At 43.7% G+C, this 14,168-nt stretch overlaps 1 long non-coding RNA gene across 2 annotated transcripts; it reads right to left on the bottom strand.

Moving 5' to 3' along the window:
* Positions 1-1,376: 1,376 nt before the first annotated feature.
* Positions 1,377-11,419, bottom strand: LOC127469325 (uncharacterized). Of its 2 annotated transcripts, none has more exons than XR_007903942.1 (3): positions 8,727-11,419; positions 7,432-7,500; positions 1,377-5,141 (listed from the first exon to the last, which is right to left on the bottom strand). It is a non-coding gene; the product is annotated as an uncharacterized LOC127469325 (long non-coding RNA). The 2 variants fall into 2 exon arrangements; XR_007903941.1 differs by having other exon boundaries at positions 1,387-2,523; positions 5,076-5,141; positions 7,432-11,419.
* Positions 11,420-14,168: the final 2,749 nt, after the last annotated feature.

The following is a 14,168-nucleotide window of genomic DNA, read 5'->3' as shown; positions in this document are numbered from 1 at the left end:
CTGAAATCATATGATCCTTTGTATTTCTAGCTGCTCCAGACTGGCTTGGTCTATTAAATGCTGGGCTTTTCTGCCATAGTGGTAGGACAGGGGAAAGGTCTAAAGTTATAGTGTGTTGTAGTTTTGGAAAAGATGCTGGTAGAGTAAGAGCTGCAAACAAAAAAAGTCCTAAAACGTTTCCTTCAGCTGTGGGAGTCAGAAAAGTGAGGGAGCCTGAAGGTGTGGCTCTCATCAAAAATGGTAAATCAAATCACGTAACAGCAGAACTCGCTTTTTTTTTTAATGCATATATAAGTCTCTCATCTGAACTATATTAACCCTGAGGAGTCTCAGGGTTAATTAGTTCCTACAACACTCAGTACCACCCGGACCCCTGCAGTGCCAAATGCATATTCTCCTTTACTCTCTTGGTCCTTTCCAATGCTGCAGTTTGGAGGTAATGGCTGTTGGCAAATGAATTAATCTGATTCATCTGCAGTTAACCCTCTGTAAGAAAGAGTCTGAGAATGGCCTTTGTGTCTACATCTGAGAGAGGCAAAATATTACATTATATATGGAAAACCCTTATTCATGCCAATGTAAATCAGGAATAATTCTCTTTAAATTGGGTGCCATTGAGATGACTATCAAGTCTTGAGAATTCCCAATGTACAGAATATTTTATGCTGCGGTATAGGTAGGGCCAAAAAAACACAGCAAGGCTCAGGTAGTTAGAGAAATACTTTCCTAACAATTCCCACCAAAAAGTTCTGTTAAAAAAAGCAGTTAAAGGTTGCTCCAGGGCAAAACACACCCACACAAGAAATGACAGGTTAGGGGAACCTTCTTTGCATAAGCTATCGTGCACACCTCATATTAACCACTCCCAGTGACAGACTCCAAACCCCAACAAGAAGCTCTCCTTGTTCTGCAGGATAAAGAAACAAACTAAATACCCATCCCTCCTACAATGCTTTGCTACAGTGCAAAACTTTCTGGATTTTGCAGCACTAACGTTAGTGGCTGGTGCATGTGGGAAGGCTGCGGTGATTGTAGAGGAAAAAAGGAGATTAACAAGTGCCCCCTGAGCACACACTTTGCTGGTACTGCTGGTCTCAGGGACTTTCTGTGTCTTTGTCAGACTCTGTTTTCTCTGTGGTTGGACAGTTGGCCACTCTAGTTAGCAGACCCCTACCACAGAGGTAGGGGTGAAGCAGAGCTGAAGAGCCACCTGTTGCTTTTTATTAGACTGGAGAATGAGCTATTTGATATACTTACACCAGAACAAATCTGCTTCCTTTCCTGAAAAAATGGCTACATCTATTTTTATGTAACTAGCTACATACAAATACCTAGTACCAGGTATTTGTATGGGGCTTCTTCTAAGTGATTTATTCCCAGCTGGGCCAGAAGAGATTTTCTGTAAAAGGTGTTTTGTTACCCAACACTATGGGGATCCTGGGTAGAATGATGATGGCACTAAGTTGTAGTTACAATTAAAGCTTTATTTTTTTAAACAGAATTTTATGATCAGCATAGCATAAAATTTTGCTACCGGAACAGGATTTTTATAACCCAAATCAGCATATCACCATTTTCTGAGCAGCATAGCATGAAGTTTGTATCACAGGTTAGCTTCTGGTTTAAAAGACCACAGAGGAAAAGACTCCAGGCCGATTTAGTGTAGAAGATATGATAAAGAGAGCAGGTCCTTTAATGAGTCTGTAAGCCTAGAGGAATACATACCATGTGCTCACCCAGACAGTGGCTCTATGGTATTATAATAAGGTCCATCCAATTCCAGATCTGTCCACCCCTGGTTCTGCCCCATTCTGCCCCCTGACATGCCCCTTTGGGAATTGGGACTGGGGGCGTTTGGGACCCCTTCTTTCTCATCTTCATCTTCTTCAAAGCACGTACAGTCCTTGGAGTTCCTCCAGAGTTCTGGGCTTGAAGGTTGCTGTGTCTCTGTGATATCTTCTGGTCCAGGCCTTAGGGTGTTTTTCTACAATTCTACCTTGAAAGAAGACTAAACACGCTAACGAAATTTAGAGGGAGTGATATGAGATGGGATTGTAAGGTTGGGTATGTGTAAACACTATGCTACAGGGTAAGGGATATAATACAGCTACATTAAAATCTATATTCACTACATTCACTACACATTTACTTCTAAAATCTACAAAAGTTAAAAAAAAAACCAAAAAGCTCTGAGGCATCATTCCTAATCACCTGGACCCTCTGCAGAATGGGTCAGTCTTAAAACTTCGCTTGCATTATCCATGACAATCATAATAAAGATTAAAAACATATATAAGAATATGAGTCACTCACTCAAATGTTGGAGGAAGCAGATGATAGTAGAGGTATCCCTGGCCACTGGGAGATCATAGGTTTTGCTTTCCAGCAGCAGTTGTGGTCCAAGTCCCACTTAGATGTTGTAACTTCTTGATTTTATAGACCGTGGTCTGTGTTCTGCTACACTTGCCTGTCTGTGGTGGTGTTATCACAACCTGGCTGGCTGGGTGCCTGAGACCTTCAAGGCTGGTAAGGAGGGGAGAAGTCAGCCCGGCACCCAGGAACCTTGAGGCCTATACGGACGGGGAGAAGGGTTCTATCTGGTGCACGGGGCCTTCTAGGCCTGAGGAGGAAGGGAAAGGGGACTGATACATGACCAACTTGGTCACAGAGAATGGCCATTTACCTTTTGAATTGGCATTGGTTAAGCTAACCATATTATGAGGGGTCAAGAGCAGGAGATACCAGTTGCAGATTTGTACTGAAGAATCCTTTGCTTCAAATTGTGTTGGTGGTCTTCCACCTACCTTCTTACATAGCTTTATACCTTCCCACATCTAGGGGCTGTTTTCATCCAAGTTTCTTCTGCTCCACAGGGTCACAATGACCAGTACTGACAGGTTTCACCTTGTTGTTTAAATGCTATTACAGAGTTAGTTCTGCCTTTGTGTACCTGGGTGCTCTAGAAACAAGGTCTTAGCATTGCACTAACAGGCTGCTGCCCCTGTGCTTCAGGGGGTTTATGAGTCTTCTGATACTCTGCAGAAAGGTAAATCTTTGTTGCTCCAGGCACAGAAACCAGAATTTTTATTCTGGGTCTCAGGGGAGGGTTTTAATGCAGCCCCTATACAGAGCTGCAACAAAACAAAAAATTGAAGACAAGTAGATGAAGTACAGTAGTGTTACAGACCTTTGTCCATTCAAAATGAGCTGGACATGACTTCATCAAGAGTATTAATCTAATAATGTAATTTTGGGTCATGGGTGACGACCTTGAAGATGCTGAGGACTGAAAACCTCCTCACTGAAACTTCCCATGCTGTGACTTGGACATAGTCTGTTACTGGATCAAGTGTCTCCAAAATTCAGGCCCTGCTCTTCCTGACTGCTGTGCTCTATGATCAGCTCTGACCTGGAAAACTGAAATCATAGTAAAACTGTGCTCATTACAGACTGACCATTTTATAGTTCTGTGACAGTGCAAAGGCCCCAGAGAGTGAACTAATAAAGGTTTGATATGCGTTTATAACCTCACCTTTAAAAAGTCAGCATGAAGGTTTTATTTCCTATCCTCCAGAAAAATCTATTTATTCCAACAAATCCCAGAGAATCGATACTTGTTTAGAAAACTGTAAAAACTGAAACATTAATCCGAATTCCTTTTAAATGCTATATGCCTCTGTTAATGGTTTCTAAATTTACCATGGGCTATGTAAGGGTAATGCACAACATAGGATAAGCTTGTAGCATGGGTCTTTTGAGGCTATCTATACATAACATGCATGTCTCTACTCACTGGTCTAAGAATATGATATCAAAACGGGTAGAATAATTTCTTTGTTTCCATGACAAGTATACATCCCATATGGAAGTCATCAGCATCAACAGTAAGCTTCCCTGTAAGCTCTTGAGCCACTGTTATTAAATATACATTTCACATACACCTGTACAAGTTGAAGTCTTGGAAGAATATGTCTATTCCCCAGAAATCAAAGTGCTTTCAGTGCGGATGCCTGCGGGGGGACAGTGATCATAAAGCAGTCAGAGAGCCAAAGGAATGCTGAGATTTCAGAGCCTGTGTGATTACCCACAGCTGTACAAACAGTACAGTGGAGAAAACACATTGACCTTGGCCATGTTTTGAGAGTGCCAGATAACCAGGTCCTTCAACAAGCCCTATTTCGACATGAAGAGGAAAGAAGAGACAGCGAAGAACACGAGGAAACACAGCAATGAGTAAAGCAGCAACATCGCAAGTCAGCAACTTTAACGGGGACTGGTCTGGGACAAAACTGGTTGGTGATGACAGACATCTGCCTTATGTACCTGGCAGTGTGAGAAGTGGATTAGACTAGATGTACGACAGCAATATCTCAAGTACAAGTAGACAGCACACTTCAAGACATGAATTATTGTGCTTTGAGCATCCCATAAATACCCATGGCAGAGAAATTTTAGTCTGTTTGTGGTAATTTTGAAATGGAATTTAAAAAGCAGAGAGTGTTCCAGTGTATTTCTAAATCCACAGGGCCATGGCTATCTTTTCCGCTTGTTAGTGCCTGGATCAAACTGTACAGAGAGAACAGGGAGGGGGTCCATACTGGCAAATAATTGCAGTGCTCACCTCACTGACCTCCCCTTCACCCTTGCAAATAGGTATTTTCTTTGCTGTTTCCTCACATGTCTGGGGAACACACCCTCCAACACTTGCATAAGTGCAAACACTGTCACTGGGCTGACCATCAGCATCCCCTCTAGCTCTTATCTTGGTCTGTGTCCCACTAGGATTGTTAAGTTACATGCTTAACCTCAAGGAATCTCCCTCCCCTCCCCATGGTGGACAAAACACAGTGGATCACCTACTGGTAGAGAGCTCACTAGATGCTGGGCTCATAAATGACAGAGGCTTGATGTAGGATCAAAGACAGAAGTTAACTTCCTCCAGAATATCCCATAACTCAGAGCAGGCTGTGGGGATGATTCTCAGAATGGTTGTAGGAAACAGCTTGAGGATTGAAGGAAGCCTTATCTTTGCTAAGCTGGAAATCTGAGCATTACACAATACTTGTTTTTCTCACCTTGTGAGTTCTGCCCTTGCAATGTGCAAATCCTCATGCTTCCATGTGTTCACTGCCATCCAGTGTCTTGGTAAGTAGAGAATAAAGAAGAGATATTTAGAGAGCTTGAGAAGATCACTATGAAGTTACTACATTACTGTAGATATGAAATGACAAGAAAACAAAACAAAACACAACAAGGGCAGGGAGGAGATGGAAAGGGATCAGAAGGTGAAAGTCACATGAAGGTGACTATTCTGTCACTTAGTCGCTGGTGGAGAACTCCCCTCCTAGCACAGGCAGTATGAAAGTGTTTCCCTGTTAAGGCTTCACCTATAGCTGCTGCCAGCTTGGCAGGGAAAGCAACTCTGATGAAAACAAATTCCTGTGTTCCCATGACATTGAGTTGCTCCCGCAACACTGCAGCTGTCAAAAAACTTGAGTGACTCCAAGGAGAAACACTTCATTTACCCTGTCTGTTTTGCTCTCCCCTTTCAAACACTAATTTTATATTCTACAGTCAGCCAAACAACTCTTTACAAATTTTACAACCCATTCTCCCAAGAGCCTGAAGGCACAAAGCATTCACACAGTGCACAACCTGAGAACTAAAGCATAAAATACATGAAAACACATAAAGCCTTTACAGGAAGTCCTGAATAAGGTCAGTGAATCTGCCTACACCTTCAGGAGCAAGCATTCACCTGACTGATAAGCTAAGAGTTAAAAATGGACCACGTTAAAAGCTGATGAAAGCACAAGTAGGCATAGAGTATTATTTAGATCTGTTACACAAAAATCCCACATCCGATTTATCAGAAAGTCTATGAAACATGTCCTCACCAGATTATCTGCCAATTGCGTATCAAGAGCTTTAGAAAAAAATTTAGAGGAATGAGTAACTACAAATTGTATGTAATGAGTAGCTGGGAAACAGGATAAGATGCAAGATGGGTCTTTCAAAACTACATCATGCCAAACCAAGCAATTATGTTTTTTAGATGTGATTAACTCAGTCGCTTTGGCAGAAGAAACATGGTACGTCTCACCTATTGGACTTCAGTAAAGCATTTGATTCAGTGCCCCAACTTAGGAGATTAAAAGGCAAACTCGAGAAGATGGAGATTAGTAGGCAAACTGTAAAGCAGTGAGGAACTGCCTTAAGGGAAGAATGCTGGCATGAGGGGGTTCCACAGAGACTAGTCTTAGGATTTTCAATATTTTTACGGACAGTTTAGATACTAAAAAACCCCAGGATTGTTGTGAAACATGACTGATATGCGATGAAATCTGTCAACAATGGACAGCTGGAGGGTGTTGCAGGTACGCAAAAAGTTATAGATATAACAGAGATCATTCAGAGATTAAATTATACAGATAGAGTCAAATGGTGTAGTAAAAATCAGATAGAGAAAGGGTGTAAATGCTAGTAGCATTGTGAAAAAGGCACCGGAGAAACTTCATCTGGAATATTGTATACAATTCCAGTTAGATCTATTTTCAGAAAGCACTCAAACTGGAACAGGTGCTCTGAAGACATGTCCAGGAAAATTACAGGGAATAAACAGCCTGTCCTGTAAGACATTGGAAAAACTTCAGCAAAGCAAAGGATGAGAGAGCTTATGATTTCTTGCCATAAACACCATGGGGGGACAGGACAGAAAAAGACAAACTTGAAGGACAATCTGACTCAAAAATATTTGACTGTAAACTGGCCATTAACAGACCAAGTCCTGAAATTAAAAGGAAAGTTCCTAGTCATGCTAGTCATGCTAGAGGCATGACCAAAAAGGCTTCCTACAGAGGAAGACAGCAGCAAATGTTGCTGCTTTTTGGTATGAGATCTATTTAGTTTCCAAAGAACCTTTACCACATGGCTGCCTGCAAGGACCCAGGCGAGGCTGAGTGCTCCGAGGGATCAATTCCCATCTCTAACCATGCTCCTGTCCTCACAGCAGCTTCTGGTGGTGTCCCAGGAAGGCGTTCCTGAACTCTGGTCTTACACAAGCGGGTGTCTCACCAGTTACACAAACTGGGAGGCAAATCTTTGAACCTCTGCCTCCCAGCCCTCGAGGAAGGTTGCTCCTTTTTCTCACAGTGGTGCAAAATACAAAATCCTCTTCCATTTCTCCAGCTGCCAGTTTTGCAGAGGCATTCTTCATTTTAATCTTGGGCAGCAGTTAAACAGCTCATTTCTCCAGCGCAGGTGCTTCCTCCACCAAGGCAACAGGAAACAAGCCGGCTCTTTGGCGGGCACATTGCTGAGCCCCTGTGCAGTATTTCTACCCCTGCCCCTTCATTGCTCTCTGCCCCTGCCCCAGCACTGCAGCATGCCATGCTCTTGGCTGTGGCAGCACAAGTGTCTGTGGGGACCTACCTGAGCAAGCACTAGGTCTGTCCAAAACACATGTGCCAGTGCAGTAGTGAGGAAGGTGCACACAGGCTCCTAGGGAGAGGAGGAAGGGGAGGTATAAAGCTGTTATTGATGATCCGTGTTATGACTGCACATCCATACCTTTCTGCACTGCTGCCTTTCTCACTAGGGGGAAAAATGTGTATTTTGAAAGTTTTAACATTATCTTTTCTGGACCCTCTTATTTTAAAAACAGTATGTTGACCACTGTGGACAGTCAGGTGCATAACACAACATAAAAGTGCTCTTTTGCATTTTGAACTGCAAAGCCTCCTTCTTGGAAGGAGCAGATGAGAGTGTGGGTCAGCCAATAGGACTGTAAGCTCTGTCAATTATGCCAATACATCTGAAACATCTCAGACCTCCCAAACCATTGATCATCTCTTGGGGACTGGCTTTCTACATATGTTCATAGTGATGCAGACTTTCACCTCCACTGCTTTGACATGGCCCTCCTTCCCAAGCTCGAGGCTGACCAACAGGAAAATGCCCTTTGTCACTTTGTCATTGCTAGCCATGCCAGGTTTACAGAACCACCCGCATTTTTTCTTCAGAGTTGTACTTGCAATAACTGGAACTTTTCCAAATACTTCTTGCAGCCACCCTCTCTGCTCTCCCTTCATGCTGGCAATGGTTTTCTGTGGTCAGAAAGGAAGGAGTGGGTACCTGCAGGTGTCCCCTGCATCCCAGGAAAGCAGCATCTGCTGGGAAGGTTAAAGGTGCCTTTTCCTTTGCACATGTTGGCATCAAGGAGGTGCACTGAACTTGTCCACTGGTGCAGCTCACATGAGTGTAAAATCTGCTGGCACCCAGGAGTCCTATGGGTTTTGGGAAGGGAATATGGCCAGTTTTCATAACCAGCATTAATAGGGAACACACTGCGAAGAAGCTTGTGGAAGGCAGAGGATATGGGACAGGGCTGAGTTTTAAATTCTCTGTTAGCACAATGCAATCCTGGCCTGAGCCCAAGGCTCCTCAAAACTGTCCAATACCTATTCTAACAGTGATAGCATTTGGAGGTAAACCTGCTCCTATGCAGAGGGGACAGACAATTGTCCCAATAAATAGTTCAGGAGTCTATCTTTAGAACAGAGCTCCAGCTCACAGAGAGAAAAGTTGCTATTTCACTCACTCCTTTATATGTTTATCCTGATGTCCCAGTCAGGCTGACCTTTCACTAGTGTAAAACCTCGGGGGGATATTTTCATCCTAGTGTAAATCAGCGCAGCTTAGGGGTTGGCATCACAGAAGGTTCTTACCTCATGGGGACTATACCAGCACAATCTTCTTCCGGAGCACAGCTCTGAGCAGGAGATAACAGGATCTGCTGTACATGCTGACTGCTGCTGGCTGAAGCTGTCCCCCCAAACAGAAACCCTGAGTCAATCACTTAGAATTTCCCCCTTCCCTTCCTTAAGAGCAGTCCCAAACAAGTACCAGTATCTTCCCTTCAGGCAGTGTTTCTGCCACCCAGTTCCCTCTCTGCAGCCAGTGAGGAGGTGAGGAGTGTAGCTCTGTGTGGTGTTCTGTGGTCGAGAGAGAGGGAGGTGCCTGTAGAAAGCAATTTATCCCTCCTAAAATCTTAACCACTTCTCTTTCTGAAGAAGTGCCTGGCACAACTGTGCTCCTGACTTAGATGCTTCATTTAGACACCTAAAATGAGGTGAGGATAAATCCACACCCTTCTGCTTCTCAGGCATGATGTTTCACAAGCAGAAGTGTCGTAATTCTCCTGCTTATTGCTCTCAGCCATTAGCGTTAGGTAGGATATTAGATAAATTATGTCCTCCCCCATTCTGGCAGAGCTCTTTCCCCCAGTTGGCATAAGTGGTAACTTTCATCTTGCTACACTAGATATTCAACGTCATGTGGTGCAAAGGGTGCCTATTTTCATATCTGGCTGTGATCAATAACACAGTTCCTATCTATGGCAACAACTGCCCGCAACACTGAGGGTTTGTATTTTATGTTATGGTTGTCAAAATGGCTATCTTTTGTAATCAATAGCCTGAGAGTCTTTCTCAGGAAGATTTGCATTGCATGATCAACAGCAACAGTAGTCCAAGCCAACTTGATGAAAGGGACAGTTAATCCCAAAGAGCCAAGTCACTGGAATGTGCCCTGCTCTGGAAGGGCATCACTCAGCTACGTGCATACAGCTGGGTATGGCTGGTGTAGCTGAAGCTGGTAGTTATCCAGAGGTTTGGGGGTTGGTTGGGGTTTTTTCTTTCTTTCCTTTTTTTTTTTTTTTTTTAAATAAGAAAAACATCCACAGTTGTTCCATGGGAAAAGAACAAGTAATCTACCAGCATGGAATATATGCTGTTGTCCTTGTTTCCTTCTTGTTTACTTTCACATTCTGCTAATGTAATTTGGGTGACAAGATTTTTCCAAACACCAAATTAGGATAAACAGTAGTTGGGTGCAACAGATGAAGGGGAGTAACCAGCAGGCTTTTAACAAATCAGTAATATGTGCACACGGCAGATACCGAAATACATAAACCTTGCACTGTTCTACAAAAGCAGGCAAAAGCAAAGCCACACAGGTAGAGTCCTACAGCTGTAGGGTGTCTGTGCTTCACTTTCCATTTTCCACTTCCCCTGGAGGCAGCTGCTGCTGAGCTGTGACAGCTGAGCTGCATATGAAGCAACTCCTAAACCACTGAAGTTTTTAACCTTACACATTAAAACTCCCCTTCACCCAAGCAGGTGAGTGAAAAGAAGCCCAAGGCATCATTCTTCATGGAGTTAGAACACCTCAAGTGACACAGCCCCTGGTGCTTTAGCAGTGTCATTTCCTCATAGGAATGGCAGTGGTTTGCACCTGTTTTGCCCAGATGTACGTGCCTAGGCACTGCCCAGTGCAGCAAGGGACACACTCTGAGTCACATTCAGTGCCAAGTAATGGTCTGAACTGACCACATGTGAAACACCTGCCAGAAGCCAGCCTGTGAAACAGGCTCTCCTTGCCATTGATCCTGTGGAGCTACATGCACCCTGGGAATGGAGCAGCATTGCAAACCTAGGATGAAACAGCAATGAGAGTCAAAGCTAGAACCATGTGAACTTGCATAGGTTGGCCATATTGCCAATGGTGTCTGAGCATCACTCGGCTGCAAGTGAAACTTCTGACTGACAAGTGCAAGGGCCTGAATTAAATGAGTTTTAATTTTTTTCTGCTCTCTAAGATGAGGTCAGTCACGGACTGTAGGCACTTTCCTAGGCCGCTGCAATATAAAGTAAAACGGGTCAATGTTAATCATAAGTGAAGGTACCAAAACATGCCAATCCCTTGTGTGGTACTTGGTAGAACGGACCCAGGGAATGTTGCACTTTAGGGCACCTGGTTGGGTCTGATCAGTCAAAGACATTTCTCTGGGCTCCCCAGCCAAACTGGCAAAGCTGACTTTTGCCACATGAAGGAAAAAAGACCAGAAGTGGGGCTGGCTTACACTTAAGAGGACATGGAAATGGTCAAACTGTTACAGGGAGCTGGCAGAATATCATGGAGAGTTGGGCATGCTGTCCTAAGAGTTGGGTATGCTGTCTTAAAACCATCGCAGGAGTGGAACATAGCAGAGGTGGAAGCAAGGCAGTAGTTTGTACCCTCCCATTCCAACTTCCCAAGGACTGCTGTAGCTAAAATACCTAGCAAAGCCACCACCATTCCAGCTGCTTAGTTTGCCAATGGTGACCTCCAAACTTGACTGACATTAGCATTCTGTGTCTTGCTGCCTCAATACCCAGAAACAGCTTTGTTTCTTCTGATGGAGGGAAAATGGTACTTTTATTTCTCTGTCAGGCTTAGAAAAGCGAGAACATAGGAGAGCAGATAGGAGAGCCCAGATAAGCCTCACACAGGGAGAAGACCCCAGGCTGAGTGTGGGGCTGGGTGCCCAGGATGTCCCCAAGCCATCCATTCACAGGTAACCTGGCATGCCCCCTTAAGAGGCCACTGGTTAACTGTTGTGTTGGCTGTGAGGCCTAGTTGCACTATCTAGGAGGGAAAAAGAGGCCACCTGGAGCTGTAAAGATCTCATAAGCCTCATAAGGAGGACAGCACCCTGGTGGGAGGTTGTATACTTACTGGAGGGGCAGAATTCCTGCAGCAATACAGAAACGATTCATTGTCACTGCATAGTCCCTCCCCCAACCATAAAAAATATTTTACTTTTTACATATTTCCTGGAATATGTGATTTTACACCCTGTTATGAAAGGAAATCCAGTCCACTGGGACAAAGTCATTCGTGGAATAACTTTCAATGAATTCAAGAGTTACAACTGGACTGACTTTGGTGTAGTAAGTCCTCAGGATATTGGTGGCTGCTGCAGTCATGGTTTTGTAGGCAGTCTGGATCTACTAGTTTTCCTAGTATAATAATTGCAGTAAGAGCTGTGATGTTTTTTGTAAGCAAACTCATTTGTACTGGCAAAATCCCTACTTTGGATGATAGAGAAGTGGCTTACACTGCTAAATTTCTTCCTGTTTTAATTTGGAATTGCTGTTTTATTATGAAATGTCTTTATGCTGTCTGCACAATAGGTGCAGATGATTACTTCTGCATTGTTATAACAGTACCCTTTTCTAGCACAAATGTCTAAACCCTTTCATTTTGTATAATAAAAATATTAGAATATGGTTGGGGAAAAAAGAAATTTTGTCTTAAGACAAAACAGATTGATGCCCTAGAATAGCTTCAAGGCAAATTCTGTGTGACAATAAGAGGCCAGAATTCACCAAAATAATCTAGAATATTTTCTTTTGTTATTTTTATGAGGGTTGGGATCCTCATTTCCTAAGCAATCTGTATAAACATCTGCATGAACTCATAGCCTATATATGTCTATTTTCCTTTCTAAAATCTCAGTTAATCTTGTTTGCAGCATGCAGAGAAATTGAGCAGCACGCAAATACCACTTAATGTCATCCCCATTTAGAAATGCAGTATCACTGCAGTATCACTGCCTGGCCAGCCCAAGGGGCAGCTGGACACCCGCAGCCTTGCCATTGCCAGATGGCTGCAGACAGTCTAAGGAGCTTTCGGGAAGCAGATGTTCCCTGGTGCATCTCCCGAAAGTGAAAGGCAGCATTATAGAGAGCACAAAGTTTCAGGGATAAAATCTGAGTATGGGGCAATATGGGGCATCTCCTTGAAGGTGGGATTTCACCTTCTATTTTGTCATGGAAAGAACGGGGATAGGCTTGAAAGGCTTTGAAAGCAAAGACAAGCAGCTGTGTTTGATGGTTTAAAATTAGGGGAAACTCAATCTATGCTTGCTGAGAGCAGCTTTACAGTATTTCCACATATATGGCATACACCTCAGAAAAACTGCAGATCAGTACCATACTGTTCCTTAAAATAAGCCCCAGAGACAACTCACACATCTCAGCAGCAGGAGAGCTGATGAAGGAGGAAGAGTCTCTGTAGGATCTACCAGGGAAGAAGTGGCTCTGGGGTACCTGAATTTGCAGATTACTTGAGTGGCCCATCAGGGATTATACTAATGAAAATCAGGTTCTTTGTCCTAGAGGCTCCCCTTGAAAACCTGTTTCTTGAGGCAACTTGGAGATCACAGCAATCAGGCTTCTGATAGGAGGAATTTGCTCTGGGGGTGGCAATAAATCTATTCTGACACCCTGCAGCTGCCTTTCCCCAGGGCTCCTCACTTTCCTGCCCATCATAGGGGTGGTGCATATCCTTGGTGAGACATCAACAGGGCCTTGGGACACCAGGAAAGGTAGTGCTGGAAACAAACAGCCACTGGCTGTTCAATGGCCTGCAGCTCATTTGCAGTGAGACCCGAGGGGTGCACTTCTTCCTGCTGCAACCTGGGGTGCAGCAAAGTCACCCCACCCCTGTGTGTGTATGTAAAGAAGTCCAACTGCATGTACAGAGTAATACCATCAGCATGGAGTTGCATAAATTGGGTTGAGTACTTCTACTGAGACAAGGAGATCAGTGGAAAGGGGTGACAAAACAGCAAGCAAAGATAACAAGTTTTGCAGCAGCCCTGTGAATATGTATGCAGACACAAGGTAAATGTGTATGTATCTCACAGCCAGAGAAAAGATGTTGCAGCAATCAAGGTATAAGAGAAGGAGAGTCTGGCACAGTTTTGGTTGTGAGACTAGCTAAATAAAAGACCATATCCTGTAGATATTATCCAAAAATAGTCTGCAAAACTAAAAATAGCATGGATATATCACAGTTTAAAAAGAGATCAAAAATGAAGGTTATAAAGATCGTAAGTCATATGAGATACAGCATGAACTTTACGGCTTATAAAAGACAGTGATGGAAATCAAATTATGCTAATTCACACAACCTAGTTTCAAACTCTAGCCACCTGAGCCAAAACAAGCAGACAGCTTTATTTACTGTTTTTTCATTTTTCCTGGGATGTACAGACTGAAGGTCCTGCATGCCAGACTTCCCATGCTTCTCATATACAGACCATGTTTCTTGCTTGCACAGGACTCTCTCTTCTGCCAGCACCTCAAGCATGTGCTGTGGTGGCTACCTCAAAAAGTGCCTGGAGGACTGAAAATGGGAGAAGCAAGAAGCTGTCTGTGTCTGGAGGAGCAGGCCATGTGTGAACCCCTCTGCCTTCTGAATGTCAAACATGTGCCTTGGGTTTGCAGGGTTTTGCAAAGTATTTCATGCACCACTTTCTCTTGCCGGTGGGTTAGGATGCC

The sequence above is a fragment of the Manacus candei genome, unplaced genomic scaffold, assembly GCF_025592945.1.
Source record: "Manacus candei isolate 608988 ecotype Guabito, Panama unplaced genomic scaffold, ASM2559294v1 h1tg000017l, whole genome shotgun sequence".
NCBI classification, from domain to species: Eukaryota; Metazoa; Chordata; class Aves; order Passeriformes; family Pipridae; genus Manacus; species Manacus candei.
Note: the sequence above shows the minus strand (reverse complement) of the source record. Positions and strands in the feature narration are given on the sequence as shown.